The sequence below is a fragment of the Bombina bombina genome, chromosome 1 (genome assembly GCF_027579735.1).
Source record: "Bombina bombina isolate aBomBom1 chromosome 1, aBomBom1.pri, whole genome shotgun sequence".
In the NCBI taxonomy this organism is placed as follows: domain Eukaryota; kingdom Metazoa; phylum Chordata; class Amphibia; order Anura; family Bombinatoridae; genus Bombina; species Bombina bombina.
In genome coordinates this window covers 136,177,999-136,204,528 of record NC_069499.1, presented here as the reverse complement: position 1 = coordinate 136,204,528, position 26,530 = coordinate 136,177,999, and positions in this window count along the sequence as shown.

The window sequence follows — 26,530 nt, the reverse complement described above, 5'->3', positions numbered from 1 at the left end:
AAGCGAATTGTAAAGTTGTTTAAAATTGTATCTTCTATCTGGATTATAAAAGTTTAATCTTGACTTTAGTGTCCCTTTAAGTGTATTTTGCTTAGTCAAAGGGAAATTAAAAGCAATAATAACAATATATAATTGATGCTGACATTTACAAAAAACTACGTTTTGCACGCATGGTGGCGAGATGACATATACGGCGCAGGCTTCAGCACAAGCGCTGCAACCCGCATTGCCCGTAATTTCACCTTGCACATCGGGGTATTACATATATGGCGCCGGCAGTTCATAAAGTGCCGTAAGTCTGATAAACTAGCGATGTCCAGAAATGGACGTAAATACAAATTTCTGGAGTTGCCAGTGACTTACGGCACTTTAGAAACTGCCGGCACCTTAGAAAAGTAAAAAAAAAATTCTAATCTCCCGTAAAAGTCTAACACGCCTCCCAAAAATAAGCCCGACACGTAAAACCCCTATAGCCGCAATCCCCCTCTCACAACTAATAATAAATGTATTAACCCCTTAACCGACAACCCCCCACAACGCAATATGCCTAATTAAACTATTAACCTCTATATCCACCATCAAACCCACACCGCAAGTAATAACTAAATTATTAACCCCTAAACCGCCAAAGCCCACAACTCAATAAACCTATCAAAGTATTAACCCCTAAACCGCCAAAGCCCACAACTCAATAAACCTATCAAAGTATTAACCCCTAAACCTCCAAAGCCCACAACGCAATAAACCTATTAAATTATTAACCCCTAAACTGCCAAAGCCCACAATGCACTAAACCTAACCCCTAACCTAACACCCCCTAACCTAACACCCCCTAACCTAAAACCCCCTAAATGAACCCAAATTACCTAAACCGCCAAAGCCCACAACTCAATAAACCTATCAAAGTATTAACCCCTAAACCTCCAAAGCCCACAACGCAATAAACCTATTAAATTATTAACCCCTAAACTGCCAAAGCCCACAACGCACTAAACCTAACCTCTAACCTAACACCCCCTAACCTAAAACCCCCTAAATGAACCCAAATTACCTAAATTACAAAATACTAAAGTTACTATTAAAATAAAAAAAACTAACACTACTTTTAAAAAGAAAAATAAACTAAGTATAAATTAAAGGGACAGTCTAATCTAAATTAAAATTCTGGTGTAGACTGTCCCTTTAAGCTACAGTTACAGAAAATAAAAAAAATCTAAGATTACATAAAATAAAAAACAAAATTACCAAATTTTAAAAAATTATACCTAATCCCTATGAAAATAAAAAGCCCCTCAAAATAAAAACACGCCATATTTTAAGAATAAACTACCAGTAGCCCTTAAAAGGGCTTTTTGCAGGGCATTGCCCCAAGATAATCAGCTCTTTTACAACAAAATACACAAACTCCCACACACCAAACCCACCAAAATAAAAGAACCTAACACTAAAAAACCTAAACTACCCATCGCATTTAGCTCTTTTACTGCCCATCCTAATCTAAATAAAACAACCCCCCCAAAAAACCCTTAAAAAAACCCTAAGTCTATATCCCAGGTTGGTACTCACCATTTCTGATGTCCGGCGGTGGAATCTTCTTCCAAGCGGCGACCTTTTCTTTCTTCTTCCAGGAACATCCGGCGCGGAGCAGAGCTGAAGACTGATGACCACGGAGCTGAAGACCGGCGACCCTGGAACTGAAGACTGGCGACATCGGAGCCATGGAGCGTGGAGGATCCTCTTCGTACGATCTCCGCCGTATACTGGATAGAGAATTCAAGGTACGTGTGAGAATTCAAAATGGCGTCCCTTGAATTCCTATTGGCTGATTTGATTCTTCAAATTCAAATCAGCCAATAGGATGAAAGCTACTCAAATCCTATTGGCTGTTCAAATCGGCCAATAGGATGAGAGCTACTGAAATTCTACTGGCTGATTTGAATAGCCTATTTCCATAGGGATTAGGTATAATTTTAAAAATTTGGTAATTTTGTTTTTTATTTTATGTAATCTTAGATTTTTTTATTTTCTGCAATTGTAATTGTAGCTTAAAGGGACAGTCTACACCAGAATTTAAATTTTGATTAGACTGTTTATTTTAGTGTTAGTTTTTTTTTTTTAGTAGTAACTTTAGTATTTTGTAATTTAGGTAATTTGGGTTCATTTAGGGGGTGTTAGGTTAGGGGTTAGGTTTATTGCGTTGTGGGCTTTGGCGGTTTAGGGGTTAATAATTTAATAGGTTTATTGCGTTGTGGACTTTGGTGGTTTAGGGGTTACTACTTTGATAGGTTTATTGCGTTGTGGGCTTTGGCAGTTTAGGGGTTAATAATTTAATAGGTTTATTGCATTGTGGGCTTTGGCGGTTTAGGGGTTAATACTTTGATAGGTTTATTGCGTTGTGGGCTTTCACAGTTTAGGGGTTAAAACTTTAATAGGTAGTTTGTGTTGTGGGTTAATGGCAGATTAGGGGTTAATAGTTTTAATAGGTAGTTTGCAATGTTGGGGTTGGTGGATTAAGGGGTTAATAATTTAATTATTACTTGCGGTGTGGGTTTGATGGCGGATATAGGGGTTAATAGTTTAATTAGGCTTATTGCGTTGTGGGGGGGTTGTCAGTTTAGGGGTTAATACTTTTATTAGTTGAGGTGTGGGTTTGATGGCGGATATAGGGGTTAATACACTTTATAAGTTATTGCAGTGGGGGGTTGCGGTTGACAGGTAGATAGATATTGCGCATGCGTTAGGTGTTAGTTTATTTTTGAAGGCATTTTCGGGAGATACTGTGCTCCTATACTCAGTGCAAGGCCTGCTGCGGCTGCCTTGTATGGCAAGGTGAAAATGGAGTAGGATTTTTCCATTTTCGCCACGTAAGTCCTTGCTCTGAATATTGGATACCGATTTGCGACGCAGTCCCATGTTAGCTTATGGGAGTAAAAATTGCGGGTGACGGGTGAAATATACGCGCGTAACTTGCATGCTACGGCGTATATGTAAAACCAAAATTGCGTAAAAACCGGCTTTTGTGGGCGACACTGCATATGTAATGGGGCCCATGATACTCAATTATCAATTTCTTCTTGGCTAATAAAGACAACTCTCAAAGTTCTACAAGAAACCTGCTAGTTTATACTATAAACTTTTTATTAATGTTTAAATTATATATTTTTATTATAAAATGTAATGGCTCCAATTATGTGCACTCTCACTAAGGGCCAAATTATCTAAACTTCGCCAGATCAGACGTGGTTTTTCATGGCGACCCTCTCCTATTGAAAATAATGGAGCTCGGTGAAAAGGGACACTGCTCCGTGCAGTGAAGTTACAGTGGGCGCACTTTAAAAAGAAAATCCTGCAGCCAATATAAATGACATTATGCTGCTATCTGCATATAGCAGCTTACAATCGCCTATTTTTTCTTATGCATGTGTTTTTCTATTGGGGTTCTAAGTATTTTGATTATTTTGAGAAAAGCTCGCCAGCTTTTCATATGTTAGAAAAAACTGTGAGATCTGTAGTGCGAAAATCTTTAAAGATATACGCTGGGATTAGAGAGACAATTTCATATACACCCATGGAATGCCCATGTTCAGCCCATTTTACGAAGCCCCCCCCAACAATTACGCTTTGTATTTTGTACTTATAAGTATGCATTTCTAAGTGAATTTCGCACATCCAGTGTACTTAAAGTGACACTGAACCCAAATGTTTTCTTTCGTGATTCAGATAGAGCATACAATTTTAAGCAACTTTCCAATTTACTCCTATTATCAAATTTTCTTCATACTCTTGGTATCTTTATTTGAAAGGCAAGAATGTAAGTTTAGATGCCGGCCCATTTTTTGTAAACAACCTGGATTGTTCTTGCTGATTGGTGGATAAATTCAACAACCAATAAACAAGTGCTGCCCAGAGGTCTGAACCAAAAAAATTGCCTAGATGCCTTCTTTTTCAAATAAAGATAGCAAGAGAACAAAGAAAAATTGATAATAGGAGTAAATAAGAAAGCTGCTTAAAATTGCATGATCTATCTGAATCACAAAAGAAAAACATTTGGGTTCAGTGTTCCTTTAAATTACGATTTACACTGTGCATATTTAATATGATTTATTACTGTGTCATTTACATACAAATTTTACATTTTTGATAAAATATGATTTTTGGTGAAGAATTTTACAACCCAAATTCCAAAAAAGTTGGGACAGTATGGAAAATGCAAAAAAACAAACAAAAAGATTCATTTGAAAATTCAATTCACCCTGTACTATATTGAAAACACATTATTTGATGTTTTACTTTGTGAATTTAACGTATTTGTAAAAATATACACTGATTTCAAATCTGATGACTGCAACACGTTTCAAAAAGGTTGGGAAATGGGCAATTTAGGACTAATAGCAATGTGACAAGCTGAAATAAGAAGATGATGTGAAACAGGTGAGTCAATCGTGTAATCATAGTATATAAGGAACCTCCAAAAGGCCTTTAAGAGCAAGAAATTCTCGAGGCTCGCCAATCTGCCAACAGATGCATCAGCGAATAATCCAACACTTTGAGAACAACATTGCTCAAAGACAAATCAGTAGTATTTTAGGCATTTCACCGTCAACAGTGCACAATATATTTTAAAGATTCAAAGAATCCAAGCAAATCTCTGTGCGTAAAGGGTAAGGTCGAAAACCACTTCTGAATGCAAGTTATCTCCGATCCTTCAGACGTCACTGTCTCAAAAACCGTCATGAGTCGTTAATGGATATCCTGAAAGATTTGAAATAGGGTGAAAATAAAAGGCCAGTTTTGTGGTTTCTGAAGTCCTGTATGCGCAGTCACAATGGCTTTACCAGAGCTTTTCAATGGTAATGTTATTACTGTTCGAGTACAAAGGGTAACCGTGAAGTTGTAATACAAGCGTGAGTTTACACTTTGCTCTTGTCATACAAATTATAGGGAGCGTTAATAAAGCGCATTGACACTTCTTGCAGTAATTATTGTAATATAGACCATAGCAGTTAAATGGCCATTATAGCGACGTGCTCTAATTTGTTAGAGTATATTATTTTATCACTAGCGACACTGCAATGGGTTAAAGTATCACCCTTTGTGGGGTTTAAACACATAGCTTTGCAGCATCGCTAGTTATAACATAATATGCTCTAATTCATAACTATAATGGCCCTTTAAGGACGAGTTTATTATATAATTATATAATCAAGACTTTAGTAAATGTTGCATAAAAACCTTCCAAATGTCCCACAGTGTGTGTATACAATATACTCTGTGTGTGTGTGTGTATATATATATATATATATATATATTATATATATATATATATATATATATATATATATATATATATATATATATATATATATATATATATATATTAAAGATAGCAAATGGAGTGGCAGAGGGTGTAATCCTAACATATCGTGCATTCACAATTGGTTAAATATTACTTTATCACCTTATTCAAAGGATTGTTGGTGCAGACCCTCAAAATAACTTTTAAACTTAAAAAAGAAAGATTAGTGGAAGAGGTATGATTAAACCTCTTCCCAAAAAGAAAGGGAATTCAGCAGTCTTTTAGCGTTAAAACAATCATTTTTATTATATTTATCATAATATTCTATATTGCTGCATCTCTCAGATACAAGTGGATCTCCACGTGAAGTTAGAACCAATTTTTCAGTATATATAAGTAGATAGGTACCTGAGAAAACCATCAACTTAACACATTACACATAAATACAACATTAAATATGTCCCTTTAAGGCCTTATAGCATACTTTAATGGACATATCAAGCAGTCCTTTGCTCATATCGGTTTGTTAATCTCCATTATTTCAAGCAAGGTAAGTTAATCATCCAGAAATTACACAAAAATGCATTGGGATTGTCCATCCTGTGTGTTTTGCAAAACAAAGCAAATTTACTTTAAACTGAATTGAGCCAAGCTTCACAGCTCCCTATATACAGTACGCTCTATCATCAAACAGAGCTGTATTGCATATAATGACTATTTGGAACAAAAGTGCGACCGCAGTACATGACCACTCTTAAGGTCAATTTGCACCTGCTATGCCTCCTCCTCTTTCCGGATTAGTAGACCTTGCTAGCGGTTTTTAGACCGTCAGTTCCCTCCGAGATATGTCACTCTCATGGTTAACAATCTCTCTGCTCTTCACACAGGCCAGTTGTTCCAGTGTTCTCTTGGGTTACCATTAGGTATCTGACGTCACCGCTCTCTGGTCACTGCAACCAGGTGTAGTGTTTCCAATCAGGTATGCGATATTATCCGAGGTAGTTTAAGCAGCAATTCGTAGCCCAATCTTGTTGTCAGCATGAAGGGGCTACCATTCTCGGCTCAATAGGTTGGATGATGATGTATTTCAATATGCCATCAAACTTGCATATAAGGTCTCAACAAGCCAACGCTATGCATCATTAGGGCTGTATTGCTAGACACCTGTGTGCCTTCTTTTAAACATACTAAGGCCAACCCTTGGGCTACTCATCACATATTCTTTCACTTAAAGGGACATTTGTTAACAGGTTATTTACACTTTTACATATAAACCGGCAAATCTAAACCTTATCCTAATTGGTTCTGAAAGGCATATGCATATTCCTAAAATTCCATTTCAACAATACAATTCAATATACTAATGTTAATCCAACCTCAGTTTTTAATACACATAATTATTTACATAGACATTATTTGCATTTCATTATACAAAACTGGCAAAGTCCATTTTATCATTCAGAACCAGTGGGCGTCTTGTCTTTAATCTATAGATCCACTTTGCCTCTTTCTGTAACAGGATTTTATCAACATTACCTCCTTTGCCATAGGGATCACCTTTGTCAATTGCCACAAATTTCAGGCTTGTTACCTCACTGTTATGGAAAGAAGCAACATTTGTATCTTTTTTATTTGTTACATCGCCTCGATGCTCTTGTATTCTGTCCTTAAGAAGCCTTTTTGTTTTTCCAATATAGATTCTGGGGCAGGAGTAATGTAACATGTAAATTACCCCTGTTGAATCACAATTCATGAAAAAATCTTATATCAAACACTTTCTGTCCATTTCCCTGGAATGTTTTACTTATTCCATATATGGGCAGTACACACATTTACCACACGGGTGGCTTCATTGGACTCCTCTATGCTTCCGGAGCCAGTCTGACATTGAGGGGCTTCTTGTGAACCTGCTTTTTACAATCCTATCTTTTAGACTAGGAGCTTTTCTCGCTGTTAAGAGGGGGTGACCTCCCACGGTTTTCCCAACCATTTCATATAATTGCAAAATGGGCCAATTCTTTTTTTAAGATATATCTCAGATCCTCCCATTTATTATTATATGTAGTAATAAACCTTATTGCTTGTTGTTTTTCTACAACTTTTTCACCACATAGCAGATCATCTCTGCTTGTATTCCTTGCTCTAGTCAGAGCTTTGTTTACACATTTCTTTGAATAACACTCGTGTAGAACCTATCCTTCTACACGAGTTGCATGTCTTTAAAATTTTGTAGTAGAAGAACAGTTTCTCCTGAGTCTTAAGAACTGGCCTACGGGAATACCCTTTATTAGTGCTGGCGGATGAGAACTAGAAGCCTCCAAAATGCTATTTGTGGCTGTCTGTTTTCTGTAATTTTCAGACCTAATAACTCCTCCCTTTCTCCTGATCCTTATATCTAAGAAAGGTAAGTCTGTTAGGCTTGTTTCTAAAGTCAGAAAAATATTGCTTTCCTTTTAGTTTAATGTTGTATTTATGTGTAATGTGTTAAGTTGATGGTTTTCTCAGGTACCTATCTACTTATATATACTGAAAAATTGGTTCTAACTTCACGAGGAGATCCACTTGTATCTGAGAGATGCAGCTATATGGAATATTATGATAAATATAAAAATGATTGGTTTAATGCTAAAAGACTGCTGAATTCTCTTTCTTTTTGGGAAGAGGTTTAATCCTACCTCTTCCACTAATCTTTCTTCCTTAAGTTTAATATATATATATATATATATATATATATATATATATATATATATATATATATGTCAAATACAACATGCACACACTCTTCTACAGTTGAGGAACAGAGGCTAACAGGAGTCTGTTTTACACGTACCCAGTAAAAGGATTCCCTGAGGAGGTCATGTGACAGGATGCACAGAGAAACCTTAGGTTTAAACATGGCAGCTCCCTATGCATCCTGCAGGCAGTGGCTTATCAGAGAACTTTGAAGTGCCTGTTTAGAGTGAAAACCAGTACATTATTTTATTTTTTATATATGTATAGATTATTTTGTGTAATATTTATATTAATTCAAGCACTGTTTCATGTCCCTTTGAAGTTTATTAAAGTAAGTTAATTACTCTTTTTCTTTAACAATTCCCAGTGCAGCTACTAATGAGTTAAACTGTCCATATTATTTTGTATGGGATCCACATGGAGCACACATCTTTATTACTTCATTATCATTATCTTTATCATCAAAGTGACCACAATTCACTGTACTCAGAAGATCATACGAGTGTACAACAGCTGCTTGTGAAGTTAAGAACTTCTGTCTCCATAAGACCTGCAGAAGACAGAACCTCAACGGTTCATTTAGAGTTATGATTTGTGTGAAAGAGGAAAAGGGTGGAGAAGTGGGACTTCCTGATATGGGGATGGTTGTAATTATGATAGTTTGAAATAGATTCCATTTTGACATTTGAAGATCACCTAAGCTTTGCCAGTATTCCTATCCATGGTTTCCATTCTGCTTTAGTTTCCTGTAAAACAGAAAAAAAGATCATCAAAGACTTTAAGCTATTTCTGTTCTGCACAGGATGTGTATAACACAGAGTTCAAGGTAAGGTCTGTTAAAGTGACAAATAAATGAATTAGTTAAACATTAGTCTTGTGTACATCTTATAATTTACTGCCATGTAAGTCCCTTTGAGAGCAACATATTATTCACTGGAAGCAAGTTCAAGCTAAGTACAAATGTCTTATTATTTGAAAGATCAAACTGGTAGCTTTGGTAGTAATTTCATTTTATTTCATTGCAATAGCACTGTAGATATAATGGAGTTGTCATTTTATATTTTACATTGTGTTATTTGTGTACTGTTCCTTTAACAGAACTCAATTATTTTTAAATCTGATTAGTTAAAATACAAATAGCCAATCAGATTTCAGAGTTAAATAGCCACTCTTCTTCATTTCCTGTTATACCATATAATCTTTCCAAATATGACCATATCTCCTGTCAAAATTAATTATTTCATCAGGCAAGTAGCACTGAAGACCAAATATTGTAGTTTATAAAAAAAACTAGCTAAAAAAAAAGCAAACTTAAAGGGACAGTGTACTTGAAGGCAGATTTTCCCTTAATGTGTTCCCAATGATGGGTTTATATGTGTACATGAAATAGCTCTTTTAGCTGATTGGAGCATTTATCTATTGTTCTCAAGTACATATAAATCACATCTCTCTACATATTAAGGCCCCCTTATTTCTTCATCGTTAAACAATGGCCAGTACTAGGTAATAACATTTTCTTTTTGAATTTCTCTCTCAAAAGCTTCCACTGCCCACTTGGAACTTGAATGCTTGTTGTTGGCTCTCGTTTACATAGCTTTTCTTTATCATATTCAGATTTTAGTATAGATGGCAATCTCAACAGATGAAATCTGTTATTTTAAATGACAAAATAAAGCTAAATGAACTATTTATAAAAAATAAATAAAGAATAATAATAAAAAAAATGTGAGCACATTAAAGCTGAAAAGTTTACTTAACAATGTCCCTTTAAAAACTAATTTTTAATATATGCATAGGTTGCATCCTCAACTAAGCAGTAGATTGCAAACAGTCTGCACTTCCCCATTAAAATTGATTTAACCGTTAGCAAAATTTTGAATGCTTTGCAGTCAGGGGACACACCCAATAAAGGCTTCTTGAGTATGTTTATTTTATATCCTTTGTAATTAAGGTCAGATAAAAATTAGTTCCTACACAGGCATTAGTGATGTCGCGAATTGTTCGCCGGCGAATAGTTCCCGGCGAACATAGCATGTTCGCGTTCGCCTCAGTGGGCGAACATATGCGATGTTCGATCCGCCCCCTATTCGTCATCATTGAGTAAACTTTGACCCTGTACCTCACAGTCAGAAGACACATTACAGCCAATCAACAGCAGACCCTCCCTCCCAGACCCTCCCACCTCCTGGACAGCATCCATTTTAGAATTTGGAAGCTGCATTCTTAGTGAGAGGAGGGACAGTGTAGCTGCTGCTGATTTAATAGGGAAATCGATAGCTAGGCTAGTGTATTCAGTGTCCACTACAGTCCTGAAGGACTCATCTGATCTCTGCTGTAAGGACAGCACCCCAAAAAGCCCTTTTTAGGGCTAGAACATCAGTCTGCTTTTTTTTTCCCCTGTGTAATCTAATTGCAGTTGCCTGCCTGCCAGTGTGTGTGTCAGGCTCACAGCGTATACTGTGCCCACTTGCCAAGTGCCACCACTCATATCTGGTGTAACAGTAGTGTACATTTAAAAAAAAACAAACTTTTTTGACTGTGAAATAATAGCAGACAGCTGCCAGTACCCAAGATGGCCGCCAATAAGGCAGATGGGGAGGGTTAGAGAGCTGTTTTGGGGGGGATCAGGGAGGTTGGGGGCTAAGGGGGGATGATACACCACAGCATATGTAAATATGCTAAAAAATAAATAAATTTAAAAACCTTTTATTTTAGTACTGGTAGACTTTCTGCCAGTACTTAAAGGGACTTAAAGGGACAGTCTAGTATAAATTAAACTTTCATTATTCAGATAGGACTTAATTTGAATCAACTTTCCATTACTTTTATCATCAAATTTGCTTTTTTCTCTTGTTATTCTTAGTTGAAAGTAAACCTAGGTAGGCTCATATGCTAATTTCTAAGCCTTTGAGAGCTGCCTCTAATCACATGCTTTTTAAATCTCTTTTCAACACAAAGAGACAGAAAGTACACGTGGGCCATATAGATCAGTGTTTTTCAACCTGTGTGCCGTGGCACACTAATGTGCCGTGAGAGATCCTCAGGTGTGCCACGGCAGACTGACAACAGTGTGACATATTTTTTAAACTTTGCTTGTTTTTTACTCCCAGTGCAGGGGTAGTTTGTTGGAGGCATGGCATAACAGCACAATACATACAGTATGTGTGTGTTTGTGTGTATGTGTATATATATATGCTGTATTAGGCTACAATGTGTGATTTTTTTAAAATTTTGGGATGGTGGTGTGCCACAGGATTTTTTAATGTAAAAAAGTGTGCCACGGCAAAAAAAAGGTTAAAAATCACTGATATAGATAACACTGTGTTCAGGCACAGGGGGTTATTTAAGATCTAGCACAACACAATGCTAAATGCAAGACAATAGATAATAAAGAGTCACAGTCATGGGATCAGGGGGCTGGAAGAAGGTTTCTAGATACAAGGTAATCACAGAGGTAAAAAGTATATTAATATAACTGTGTTGGTTATGCAAAACTGGGGAATGGGTAATAAAGGGATTATCTATCTTTTAAAACAATAACAATTCTATGGTAGACTGTCCCTTTAAGATGGCGGGGACAATTGTGGGGTGGGGGAGGGAAGGGAGCTGTTTGGGAGCTGCAAGCTCCCTACAAACTACCTAATTAACCCCTTCACTGCTAACCATAATACACGTGTGATGCGCAGCAGCATTTAGCGGCCTTCTAATTACCAGAAAGCAACGCCAAAGTCATATATGTCTGCTATTTCTGAACAAAGGGGATCCCAGAGAAGCATTTACAACCATTTGTGCCATAATTGCACAAGCTGTTTGTAAATAATTTCAGTGGGAAACCTAAAATTGCGAAAAAATTAAAGTTTTTTTAAATATACCAAAATGGGCCTAGATCAATACTTTGGGTTGTCTACTACACTACACTTAAGCTAAAATTAACTCTACAAGCTCCCTACATGATCCCTAATTAACCCCTTCACTGCTGGGCATAAAACATGTGTGGTGTGCAGTGGCATTTAGCAGCCTTCTAATTACCAAAAAGCAACGCCAAAGCCATATAAGTCTGCTATAATGGCATGTCTGGCACACAGTGTTGGGGCAAGGGTCCATCTGACCACTGATACCTGGTCTGCAAAGCATGGTCAGGGCAGGTATATCACCTACACTGCGCACTGTGAAGCGGGCGTAACCCTTACACGTACGTGATCGATACAACATCATACCTGGTGTTTTAAAGCACGTTATTCCAAACAATTTAGGAATGTTAGGTGATTTATGCCCTTTATTGATTAAAACCAGACTCTGCATCAACTATGTAATTTTCCATGGGAGTTTTGACATGGATCCCCCTCCGGCATGCCACAGTCCAGGTGTTAGTGCCCTTGAAACAACTTTTCCATCACTATTGTGGCCAGAAAGAGTCCCTGTGGGTTTTAAAATTCGCCTGCCTATTGAAGTCTATGGCGGTTCGCCCGGTTCGCGAACTTTTGTGGAAGTTCGAGTTCTCCGTTCGCGAACTTAAATTTTTAGGTTCGCAACATCACTAACAGGCATTCACAGTTATATAGTAGAATCAGTTCTAAAGTCTACAGTTTACGATACAGTCTTTCAAATGCAGAAACGTACATTTTTCATAGCTACAGAGAAATTTACATCAGACAAAAGTAATACTTAATGGGACAGTTTATAATAAAATTGGTTTCCCCTTAATGTTTTGTAACGACTTGTTATATCAGTTGTAGAGTATGCAATGTATGGAATATCCTTTAGATTTATTTATATATGTAGTATTTGTTTTGTAAAATGTGCTGAGCTTGCAGGGAGAGCAGACCCTATCTTATCACTCTTTAAACACAAATACTTCCTTATTTTATTGCTGCCTGTAAATACAACGCCTGATTCTTAGGGCACAATGTTAAAAGGATTTCATTAGGGAAGAGTTGTCCTATAAAAAGTTGCTTGTTTTTTAATTATCTGATTCCTTACAGGCTTTTTTTAATATCATTTTAATTCTGGCACTGAGTAAATCTTTCCTAGTAGTGTAAATCATATTATTCTCACTAGGGAATAAGATGGATTAACTCAATAACTTTATACTGCAGTTCTATAACTTTTCCACACAAAACATTTGTAATACTTAAAAAAAAGCATCTGTTAAAAAATGCTGGAATCCCATATTGCTTCAAAGTCCAGTCACTTCTGCTCTGGTCTTTGAAGCTGTTTAAATTGAGTTTAATAGCCTGAAATAGCTTTGAACTTGTAGACTTTGAAGACAAGTCTCATTCTTTTTTTTATAGTTCAGGTAACAAATAGGCACTTGATACGTTTGTATTTCTTGGCATGTAGCCTAATACTTGGTAGATCCCTTTTGGATGCAGAAGCATTCCTGGAATATTCATGTAGCTGATTCTACACATGTGAGACTGCTGCACAGTAATGCAAATTAGGTAAAGCAGGGCACAGTTTCAAAGGACGTTATTCCAGTGCCCACACCCTTTAGTGCCTAGGCCAAATAGGAATTCCTAGATGTGCAATGCTTGTGAAGATAGAAATCAAAGTCAACTATTCATACTGTTACTATTTGTAGTGCATTTGGCAATAAAGGATTTTATCCTCCGACTCTAAAAACCTTTTAATTGTTTAACATCATGTACAGACACTAATCACAGGTACAAAAAATAATATATCCTTCAGTTTAAATATTGCCATTATGCTTAGTGATTACAGGGGGTGATATGGAGTTATATCACCTGTCATATACTAGTTCTGAACACCCAATGAACTGCTGGGCACAGCTACAGTAGTATGGTTACTACCCATCATGCTGTTTGTTTGTCTTATGTACAGCTCTCTTCAAAGCTGTTTAGGCATTCTCACACCCAGTGACAGATGCATTGCGTATTCGCATATCAGTGACGTTGCTGGATTTTTATCTGATTCAGGAAATTGAGTAAAATACATAGCAGTAACATTTTTTCTGTTTTTTTTTCTTTTTCTTTGTTTATACACAGTTTAAAAGTTACATAACAATGAATAATACTTTATAGCAATGCAGGCACTGGAAAAACATACAGCTCCTGTTCTGTATTGTGATGAGCACTGACCTACACAGGATGGTACAACTGTCAAAAAGCTGTGCGACACAGCTGACCTTTAAATCACTTCTGTCATAGGATGAGATACCAATGCTCCAAGATGGTGGCACACTGTATAATGATACAGCACAAGTAAGGGGCCAAATTAGGAGAATGGCTTTGAAGAGAGCTGAAGGCACAATGTCCCTTTAAAGTGTTGTAGTTGTGTAGTTTAATTTACTTTTATAGGTGCCATCTTCCCTGAAATTGTCGTTTAACATGTCCAATGCTCTGCACAGAACAAGGAGAAAGGTAAAGAAGAGTGATGTTAAAATAAATCAAAGTAGCAATAGATATTATATAGGAAAGATCCCCAACACTTTATTCTTTAGTCATCTCAAGTGTTATGGGTTACAACAGCCTCTGCATATACATCCCAACAATTCCGAAAGACTACGTGAGACTGGTTACTAATGGCCCGATGATGTAAAGCTCTCTGGGCTGCTGAGATTATTAAAGAATGCCGCTAGTACTTCTATTTCCCTGGTGGAATTATCTAGGGTCGTATACTGCATTTTCGTATGGGGAGAAGATACATACATTACAAAAGTGCACAATGAAATTCTAATTTTAAAAATCTTGCAAAACAAATAATTGAACCATTCATTCACACAAAAGTATGCAGGAAAAAAAAAATGGTATTGTTAAGGGGCATCAAAAATCATAAAATTGTTCCCCAAAAATTGTATTTTATTAAAAACTTAAAATTTGCATGTAAATTACACAGGAATCAATTGTAATTAATATGTACTGTGTAAATCATATTTTAAGTGAAGGTAAACTTTGATGAACGAAAGCCCGTTTTTTAAAAAATACTATTAAAAACGGGGCACTTTCATTCATCAAAGTTTAGAAAGCAGCCGTTTTGATTAAAATCTTACCTTTGTTCTTTTCACAACCAGAGCAGCTTCCCCCACCCGGAGATCCTCTCTTCACACATCAGCAATGACTAATCTGGCTTCCTCCAATCATGGCTTTCCACCAGGGGAGTCATTGCCTGAGGCCATGCTGTGATTGGAGGAAGCCGGATTAGTCATTGTTGACGTGTGAAGAGAGGATCTCCGGGTGGGGGAAGCTGCTCTGGCTGTGAGAAGAACAAAGGTAAGTTTTTAAACAAATGGCTGCTTTCTAAACTTTGATGAATGAAAGTGCCCCTGTTTTTAATAGTATTTTTAAAAACGGGCTTTCGTTCATCAAAGATTACCTTCACTTTAAGTACACTGGATGTGTAAAAAACACAGAAATTCATGCTTATAAGTACAAAATACAAAGTGTAATTGTTGTTTTATTTTTTTCATAAATTGGGCTGATTATGGGCGTTCCATGGGCATATATGCATACAAAAATATAGGCGATTTAAGATTCTATACACAGAAAGCAGCGTAATGTGATTTATATTGGCTTCAGGATTTACTTTTTAAAGTGCGTCACCCTACTCATTGCTCACTTCGCTTTACAGAGATTACTTTCAATAGGATACATCTCGTCACTTGCAGGGACTGCCCCCTTTTTACAATAATTCCACCAGCGCAGCCCCTGCGAGGGTCAACAAGAAAAAACACATCTGATCTGGTGAAGTTTAGATCATTGGTCCTTAGTCAAAGAAATCCGTCAGTGGAGCAGAGTGAAGCGGGGCGGAGCAACATCACATTAGAGGTGGAGTATGGTGCAACTGTATGAGTGAATATACAGTATGTACATAGGTTAAAGGAACATTAAATGCAATAATAAAATATTCTAATAATTTTTCTTAATTTTTGGTATAATTATCCATTTAACCCCGAAAAGTAGTGAAAAGCATATTTAGTTGAAATAATTTTTATTGATTACAGTATTGTTAAAACAAAGACAAAGCCAGTTATAGGGACACATTTGTACAGGTTGTCTCGTAAAATAAACGTCATGAACAAAAAGCAACAAAACATCCATTTAGAAATATATCATGACGGTAATGACAATTTACATCTTTAATCCTTAATAATATCCAGTCCGCCCTGTACTCAGTGGCGGCTGGTGACTTTTGAAGATGGGGGAGCACTAGCCCCGCCCCTCAGATGGCTCCGCCCACTTTAGTGTGTGTGTGTGTGTGTATATATACATACATACACACACACATAGCCCACACACACACAGCCCCCCCGCACACACACACACAGCCCCCCCCCCATACACACAGCCCACCCCACACACACACAGCCCCCCCACACACACAAACAGCCCCCCCACACACACAAACAGCCCCCCACACACACACAAACAGCCCCCTCCACACACACAAACAGCCCCCCCACACACACAAACAGCCCCCCCCCACACACACAAACAGCCCCCACACACACACACACAGAGAAGGGACTGGAAAGCACATTGTATTTAGTATAAAGTTACTAGCAGTGTTATATATATATATATATTTTTTATTTTTTTTATTTTTTTTTGCAATATGTATACATACATTTTATTTAACTAATTATATATATATATATATATATATATATATATATATATATATATATATATATACATATACACACACTTTTCTACAGTTCAAGAATACTTTAAAATAAAATCAGAATATGTGCATTAAATAAAAGGGAGGAAATAATAAAACAACATCTTAAAACAAATGTTACCTCCAGAATATCCTCCAGATCATTGAGGGTCAGGCAGCTGTGCTTAGCAAGTATCTTCAGTTTGTTAGTTTTATAAAGTTGAGTTCAGTGGCTTTCTCCCAGACCCAGTTGGGCTCCTCCAGCACTTGGAATATGGCAGCCCCTATGGCCAGGTAGAAGATGATGGCAGATGTGAGGAGGGGCCCCCTGTCTACCATGGTAGCACTAGCAGCTGGTGAAGTTGCCCGGACAGTGGGGCGCAGAGTTGCGCACAAACTTCTCCCAGAGAGAGTAATGTAGCGCTATGCTGCGGGGAGTTCGTGTCCCAGAGCCCCGCATACAGATAGGCTAATTTCCCTCCACTTGCTGAGCTGGGCTGCTGGTGTGTGGGGGGCGTCGGAAAAACAAATAATGAACCTGAGCGGAGTGCTGAGCAGCAGAGCCTCACGTGTCCCGCACTGTCAGTAGCAACAAGCAGGGGCAGCCGCATCCGACGGTCGGATGCTGCCGCCCCTGCTTGTTGCTACTGACAGTGCGGGACACGTTAGGCTCTGCTGCTCAGCACTCCGCTCAGCTTCATTATTTGAATTTTGTAGTGAGGACTCAGCCGGGGAATACACTTTTCTCTTTGTTTAATGTATAAATACCCTGGGTGTGCTGCTGGGGCAGGAGCGGAGTGTGCCTGAGAGCCTGAGGGTAGGGCAGGAGCGTCGCAGCTAAAAAAAAGGAAGCATTAAAAAAGTGCTCCCCCTGCTGCCCGCCCATAGCAATGAGCCAAATCGCACACTGAAGATTGTGCGATTAGGAAAGGTATAGGCTCAGTTATGGGCGGAGCAGCAGGCACATAGAAAAAGTCTGCTAAGGGCTAAGGCAGGCTATACCTCTCTTACCGCACGTGCGGTAGAGAGGTATAGAGATATATAAAAGGGATTTTTTTTTAATTTTATTAAACTGTGCAGTAGACAGGAACATTTTTTGGCTAAATAAATATAATTTTTTCCAATAGGGGGGCTATTGGAAAAATTATATTTATTCAGCCAAAAAAATTAATTTTCTTTCTTTTTTCTCCAGGGGGGCACATTTTCTCCAGGGGGGCACGTGCGGTTGTGCACATATGGAGGAGCCTCCACTGCCTGTACTCTTAATAACATGAAACCATAACTGTCCCTAACCTCCCCTCCCCATTTGTGAAAAGCATATTTAAAGGGACAGTCAAGTCCAAAAAAACTTTCATGATTCAGATAGAGAATGTAATTTTAAACAACTTTCCAATTTACTTTTATCACCAATTTTGCTTTGTTGTCTTGGTATTCTTAGTTGAAAGCTAAACCTAGGAGGCTCATATGCTAATTTCTTAGATCTTGAAGGCTGCCTCTGCATTTGAGAGTTTTTCACCACTAGAGGGTGTCAGTTCATGTGTTTCTTATAGATGATATTGAGCTCATGCATGTGAATTTACCAAGGACTGAGCACTGATTGGCTAAAATGCAAGTCTGTCAAAAGAATTAAAATAAGGGGGCAGTCTGCAGAGGCTTAGATACAAGGTAATCACAGAGGTTAAACGTGTATTATTATAACTGTGTTGGTTATGCAAAACTAAGGACTGGGTAATAAAGGGATTATCTATCTTTTAAAACAACAAACATTCTGGTGTTGACTGTCCCTTTAATGTCCCACAACAGAGCTCCCAGGCAGGTTTTGAGTACGACATGGCTAGTGATATGGAATTAATGAGTTAATTACTCTTCCCTATTAGAGAAGTAATAATGATTAATTAAAATCTATATACTTTATTAAATCTTAGTAAAAGAGAGAATTACTATTCTCCAAGTAACCAACAAGTCAAAGATATTCTAAAAATAAAATGTACAATCACCCCCTGTTTCCTAGCCAATATCAGCAGCCGTCAGCATCAGGTGTCAGGGGTGAGAGACATACAAAGTAGTATTTACAGTAAGAAACGTGTTTCGGCTGTCTAAGCAGATTGTTTAGATTTTAGCAAACCGAAGCCCGGGTGCCACCATGTCTTATACACTATCAAATGATGATAATCAGCCAATTGGAGCCTGCCTGGCCATCCCACGCCCCTCTATTCACCAATCATGACACAGAAGCTGCTCATCCAATCAGTACTGACATCCGCCAGACCGGCCCCCTCGTGTGGCAAACCACAAGGGCTTATCCATCCTAGGGGCATATAAACACAGCTCAGAGCCGCATGGTTGGTGGATGACGTAAGGCCAGGGGCGGTCTCTGTATGTTGTAAACATAAACAGTATAAGTCACAGACTAATATTAGATCTCATCGTATTATATCTAGCACATTATACAAAAAATGTCATATTGGCTTTGTACTGGAATATCACTGAATGTCTTATGTGCGTGATATAAATGCGATACAATGGCATATACGGATTACTTATGTTCCATTTTACGTATATGGTAATTTGCATCCGTGATTCATATGCGATCTAACGCGTCATTAAAGGTACCCAATTTAACATATAAAAGTGTGATTATCGAGTTGTGCTAGGGTAAGGAGGATCAGTGGATGTAGTAATACGTATATGTGGTCAATGATCATTGGTTATGAACAAAGTCGCTCCTATAGAATATAAAGTTACTCGGAATTTTAGTTCATGTATTGCATATTAATTCATGTCTCGTTTCTATGTAATTTGTTATTCTGCATTTCATCTGGCTATCCAAGTACTTTTTATTGGCTGTTTGTTAACATAAGGGTGTATTGTGTATCTGAGACACCCATTACGTATTACATAAGTAGGAGCTAGTTTTACATTCCCAATGTACATTAATTACTGTTGTGCTGGTATGTTAGTTAGTGTATAATAGGCAGCTCTATTATGTGGCAATTATTGATCTGTTCAATGTGAGTGTATCACCCTCATAATGTAATATTGAAAAATAATAAATATTACACCATATTAATTTGGACAACATCACTCACATCTAATACCATAAACAGTACCTCCCTTTATATCCTCATAAGATATGTAATCAAATACATTGTTTATGATACTGCTTATGAAGATACATTAACCTTTAAATAACTTCTGCCAGTATCGTATGACATATACAGTTATTGGTATTCTACCCTCAGGTATCATATCTTAGAGTATCTAATCTTTTGTTACTGGGATATTATGGAGTACATCGATAAGATGATGATTAATTGCCACAAAAAAGACACAATTTAAGGAGAATATTGATAGATGTGGGCAGTATAATTTTAGTGAGATTGAATCAAGTTATAGAAATACCCAATAATTATTTGCTTCGTTCATGCCATTGGTCATGACAGTATTTAGCTTAAAAATCCAATGAGTCTCCTTTTGAAGTAGGATTTTTTCACAATTCCCTCCTCTTATATCTAGCAACACTTGTAATTTGTTTACACTTTTCAAGATCTTTCCGGGCATTACGTATATTACTGAGATGCTCAGTAATTCTGGTACCCAACTTGCGGGTGGTCATGCCAATATAGTAAATGTCACATGAGCATGATAGGCAGTATATCATGTTAGTACTTTGACAATTTATATGTGTTTTAATTTGCCAAGCTTTGTCAAATCTGTCTTTGATCCTTTCTTGTTTTACCATATATTGGCAGACTTTGCAGTGGCCGCAGGGGATAGAACCTTTATAGATGGGTGCTTTTTTAGCCAGTTATAGCATGGACTGATTGCTCCTGTTTTCACATTATCTTCCATGTTATTCCGTTTATGTCACATTGGTGATTTTTAAAATTATGGATTAATAAAGTATATGGACTTTTTAACTACAGCACTGGATTCCTGCCTTTCTTTCTATTTGTTTACTTTGCCGGTTGTTCTCATCAGGAATCCAATAGTGCCGGAGCATTCTCCCAGGGGACCCGATAACCAATAGGAGGTGGGGGAGTGAGCGCAGGAGTGTGTGTCACATGACTGGATACATAGACAACGGCCAATGGCAAGCCACAGGGAGCTTGGGCGTATCGACGAACAGGCACCCAAACGATTTGTGAATACCTGAGAAGAGAGGTTTTTGCCCAGGACTGCCGTATATGCCGCTCCCCAGAGTACGGATTCTTCAACAGCCCAGCGCAGCAAGTATCAGCATCTGTGAGTACTGCTTTTTGCTTTATTATTTGTTTTCCGGATGAAGAGGCACTAACTGGGACTGAAAGTTTTGCCCTCCTTTGTACTAAGGCTGTTTTATTGAGTGGATTTTGCATACCGCTTGCCCTACAAGCTCCATATTTCCTTCATATGCTTATGTTTTCTTTGAGACCTGACTTAAGGCAAACCAGGTGGTTTATACTTGCTCATACTGTGTACCAATTATACTCTATTCACTGAATGAATCAGGATCAAGTGTTCCTGGATAAATTAAAGCTGATCAGTGTCTTAAATGTGGAATTGAGCACACCAGACTCCCTCCCCACCTTTTCGAGTGTCCCCAGGGTTGGTATCCCACATTAACTGTACTATTCATTTTGCTAGGGGGTACGATATACCCAAAGCACATTAAAGGGATTACCTTTCCATTTTTCCTATTTTTGCTTTTTTAGCTTGCCTACTAAAGTGACTGGAAGTCAGATTGTCTGTAAGGTTTCTACCCCTTCTAAATGTAAAAGAAGGCGCGTCAGGTAGTATTTGTTGTAGTTTCTCATCACTTTTCAAAATGTGCCAGGGATTCTGAACTATTGTTGTTAATTTCTCACTTTGGCAATTGTGATGGTGATAAATCTCAAGGTTTCTGATGCCTTGTGCTCTTTGGATTTTAGGGGATCATTTCTATCCTTATGTAGGGATTTCTGATATGCTCTGGTTAAGAGTTTCTTTAAATAGCCGTGTTCGAGAAGTCTGTTTCTCAGATCAGCAGCAGCTTTTTTAAAGGAGTCTTGGGTGGTACAATTCATCCTTAACCTGAGATATTCTCCATACGGGAGACCTCTAACAGTAGAGGGATGATGGTGGTTGGTGGCATGCAGTATGTTATTTGTAGCAGTTTGTTTCCTGAATGCCTCTGTCCTTAAGCCATCATTTTCCTTATGTATGGTCAGATTGAGAAATTCTACCTTATCTGGACTGGTTTTATATGTTAGAAATAGCCCAAATGGATTGGTATTGAGAGCTTTGAAAAAATTCTCCAGTAATCCACCAGGTCCCTCCCACACAAACAAAATATCATCTATATACCTAGACCAGTGGGAGATGTATTGAGTGTAGTTATTCATGGATGCATGTAATAGTGCCACCTCTTCCCACCAGCCTATGTATATATTAGCATATGTAGGGGCACAGGATGGTAAAATTTGTCATCAAACACAAAATAGTTATGCGTTAAAATAAATTTCAACAGTTTAGTAATGAACTCTTTGACTTCAACCTCCAGAAATTAATCTTTCTCCAGAAAATGGGCAACAGCCTTAATGCCCCAATCTGTCTGTATACTTGTATACAGTTACTCAATGTCACATGTGACAAGTACAGATTCTGTGTTTATATTGATATTTTGGATCTTATTTAATACATGCATCGCATCACGTGTGTATGAAGGAAGGGTTTCCACAACTTTTTGTAGTCTAGCATCTATATATTTACTTGCTCTTTCTGTGAGAGATCCAATCCCAGAGACGATTGGTCTCCCCGGAGGACACATAGGCCCCAAGTTATCAAGGTCTGTCGGACCTGATCCGACAGACCTCGCTGAATACGGTGAGCAATATGCTCGCCATATTCAGCATTGCACCAGCAGCTCACAAGAGCTGCTAGTGCAACGCCACCCCCTGCAGATTTGCGGCCAATAGGCCGCCAGCAAGGGGGTGTCAATCAACCCGATCGTACTCGATCGGGTTGATTTCCGGTGATGTCTGTCTGCCTGCTCATAGCAGGCGGACAGGTTATGGAGCAGCGGTCTTTGTGACCGCTGCTTCATAACTGCTGTTTCTGGCGAGCCTGTAGGAGCTTGATACATATGCCCCATAATATCTTTATGTATCTTGGGTAAAAGATACAGAGTGGCTACCTTTGGATTACTGACTGTGAGAAAAGTGTGTTCTTTTTTGTTGATCACCTTGTGAATAAGAGCAGAATCTATCAATCTGTTATAGTTTTCCTGAAAACTTATTGTGGGATTTCCTAACAGTTTTTTTTAATTCTTAGAATTATTAAGCTGTCTGAGGGCTTCTGTTATATACGTAGTAGTTGGCCATATCACTATGTTTCCACCTTTGTCGCTATTTTTGATCTGTACATCTGTCCAATTTGACATCTCAGTGATAGCTTCTATTTCTGACTTGGACAGGTTGGCCTCTGTGTTTAATTTAGGTTCCTGTATTGTCATTATATCATTACAGACTAAATTTAGAAATGTAGTGGACTGTGGTGTTATATTACTCGGTGGAACAAATTGTGACTTAAGTTTAAGAATTTTATGCCAATCATCTCTAGTAGTGGCATCATTCATTTTGGACTCCCCTAAAAGTTTAATCAGGTCATTAAGAGCTGATTTGTCTGTTATAGATAAGCTGTTAGGGTCCCCAGAGTCAGAAAAATATTTTTTTAACAGAATTTTTCTCACAAATAAATGTGTGTCTTTTATGGCTTCAAATTTGTCTATATGACTTGTTGGAACATACGATAAACCTCTCTTTAAAGCAGAAATGTGTGTTTCTGTCAGATTTTTATCTGATAAGTTGACGATATTGAAATCAGAATTAGAATTGGAATTAGACATATTGGTATTATAAATCGACATATTGGTATCAAGCATATCAGGGTCTTTTGGTTCTACTTGTGTGATTGGTTTTTGTGAGATTGATTTTTGTGACTGTGTGTTTTTTTCTGAATAAACCATACTTGTCTTCTTGTACGGGGTTGGATGCCTTCTTCCCCTTCTGGTCCTAATCCTAAAGGGTTACTTCCTATGTTAACATGTGGCTTTGATCTTTTGCTGAGTATAGATCTGGACGGATTCTCCCATCCGAGAATTCAGCATCCGTAGTGTCATAATCTTTGTCTGATACATCAGAATCAACATTTCTGTTAGAAGTATGACTCTACTGGTAAACTTTACCCTGCACATAGTCTGTCAGGTCTCTATCGATCTTTCTTTCCTTTTTATCAGATATAAATTTAGCAAATTTTTCTACCTCTGTCTTGGTTTTAACATATGATTTTTGGAAGTCGTCTTGAGTCTCATATTGTTTAAGGTCATCACTAATTTTAGTCAGTTCATCAGTCACTTCTTTTAATTCATCAGTTTCATGCTCAATTAAATACCCAATCAATTTGAGGGAGCAATCTGTGAGTGCCCCCTCCCATTTGGACTTAAGTTCAGGTTTAAGATTACAAAAATTAGGGAACATTTTTAATCGTAGGTCTCTAGGAATAACATTATTTTTATGATAAAAATCATACATTCCTATATTCCATTCCCTCTTTATTTGTTTTTTTCCTGATTTTATTTAAGTATTTTAATGGTTGTAACCATTCCCCTGTACTGTTTGATTCTGAGTTATGTTTATTCCTTAAATCCGAAGTTAAGTTTTTGATATCGTCTGACCATTTCTGCATTTCTGCGCCTAAATCAAAGGTCGCGATTTAATTAAATAACTGTGCTCTAGCAATATAAGGAGAAAGAGAGAGGCTGTAATGCCTCCCAAGTATATACAATTGCGAAGGAGATTGGTTTTATAATGCTGGCACTAGTAGACAGTGGGTGTTAGGGAATAATGGATTAATAGTCCGGTGCTATCCCTCTAAATTAATAACTAATATAAGAACAAAGAGTTGGAGAAGGGCCAACCAAAGTGGTGTTTTGTTAAGCACTCTTACCTATTAGAGAAGTAATAATGATTAATTAAAATATATATACTTTATTAAATCTTATTAAAAGAGAGAATCACTATTATCCAAGTAACCAACAAATCAAACACCTAGATTACGAGTTTTGCGTTAGAGGTTATGCGGTGCTAATGAGCAGTTTTCTCTCACCGCTCACTTACCTACAGCGCTGGTATTACGAGTTTTCAGAAACCCGTCGTTAAAAGACAAGAAGTGAGCGTTGAGCAAAATATTGCTCATTACCGCACTCCAATACCAGTGCTGTTTAAGTCAGCGGTGAGCTGGTGGTACGTGCTTGTGCACGATTTCCCCATAGGAATCAACGGCTAGAGCCGGCTGAAAAAAGTCTAACACCTGAAAAAAAGCAGCGTAAAACTCACTAACGCAGCCCCTTTGATTCCTATGGGGAAATAAAAGTTATGTTTACACCTAACACCCTAACATGAACCCCGAGTCTAAACACCCCTAATCTTACACTTATATACCCCTAATCTGCCGCTCTGGACACTGCCGCCACCTACATTATACTTATGAACCCCTAATCTGCTGCCCCCAACATTGCCGCCACCTACATTATATGTATTAACCCCTAATCTGCCGCCCCCAATGTCGCCGCCACCTACCTACACTTATTAACCCCTAATCTGCAGCCCCAACATCGCCGCCACTATAATAAACATATTAATTATTATATTATTATCAGGTATTTGTAGAGCGCCAACAGATTCCGCAGCGCTGTAAACATAGTCGGTGTACAGGATAGCTTTTGTAGGGGTCAAGTGGAGGAGAGGAGGAGATCCTGAGCTGATCGAAGAGGACGGGAGGGAGAGTATCTAGAGACAAGTTCTGAGATGTATGGGGGAGCAGTGCAGTTGAGAGCTTTATATGTCAGGGTGAGGATTTTATGTTTAATCCTAGAGGCAAGAGGAAGCCAGTGAAGGGATTGGCAGAGAGGTGCAGCAGATGAAGAGCGACGAGTAAGGAAGATGATCCTGGCAGTCATTCATAATTGATTGTAAAGGAGCTATGCGGCAGCTAGGTAGACCAGAGAGGACGGAGTTGCAGTAGTCGAGGCGGGAAAGGATGAGAAAGTGGATTAAAATCTTGGTTGTACCTTGTGTAAGGAAATGTCTAATTTTAGCGATGTTTTTAAGGTGGAAGCGGCAGGCTTTAGCCAAGGACTGAATGTGAGGAGTGAAGGAAAGATCTGAGTAAAGTGTGACCCCAAGACATCGGGCGTGCGCGGTAGGGGTAATGATGGAGTTATCAACAGTTATAGAACAGTTATATTATATAGAACAGTTATATTAACCCCTAAACCACCGCACTCCCGCCTTGCAAACATTAGTTAAATATTATTAACCCCTAATCTGCCATCCCTAACCTCGCCGCCACCTACCTACATTTATTAACCCCTAATATGCCGCCCCCAACGTCGCCGCCACTATATTAAAGTTATTAACCCCTAAACCTAAGTCTAACCCTAAACCTAACACCCACTAACTTAAATATAACTTAAATAATTCTAAATAAATATTCCTATCATTAACTAAATAATTCCTATTTAAAACTAAATACTTACCTGTAAAATAAACCCTAAGCTAGCTACACTATAACTAATAGTTACATTGTATCTAGCTTAGGATTTATTTTTATTTTACAGGCAAGTTTGTATTTATTTTAACTAGGTAGAATAGTTATTAAATAGTTATTAACTATTTAATAACTACCTAGCTAAAATAAATACAAATTTACCTGTAAAATAAAACCTAACCTAAGTTACACTAACACATAACACTACACTGTAATTAAATAAATTAACTAAATTAAATACAATTACCTAAATGAAATTAAATTAGCTAAAGTACAAAAAACAAACAAACACTAAATTACAGAAAATAAGAAACA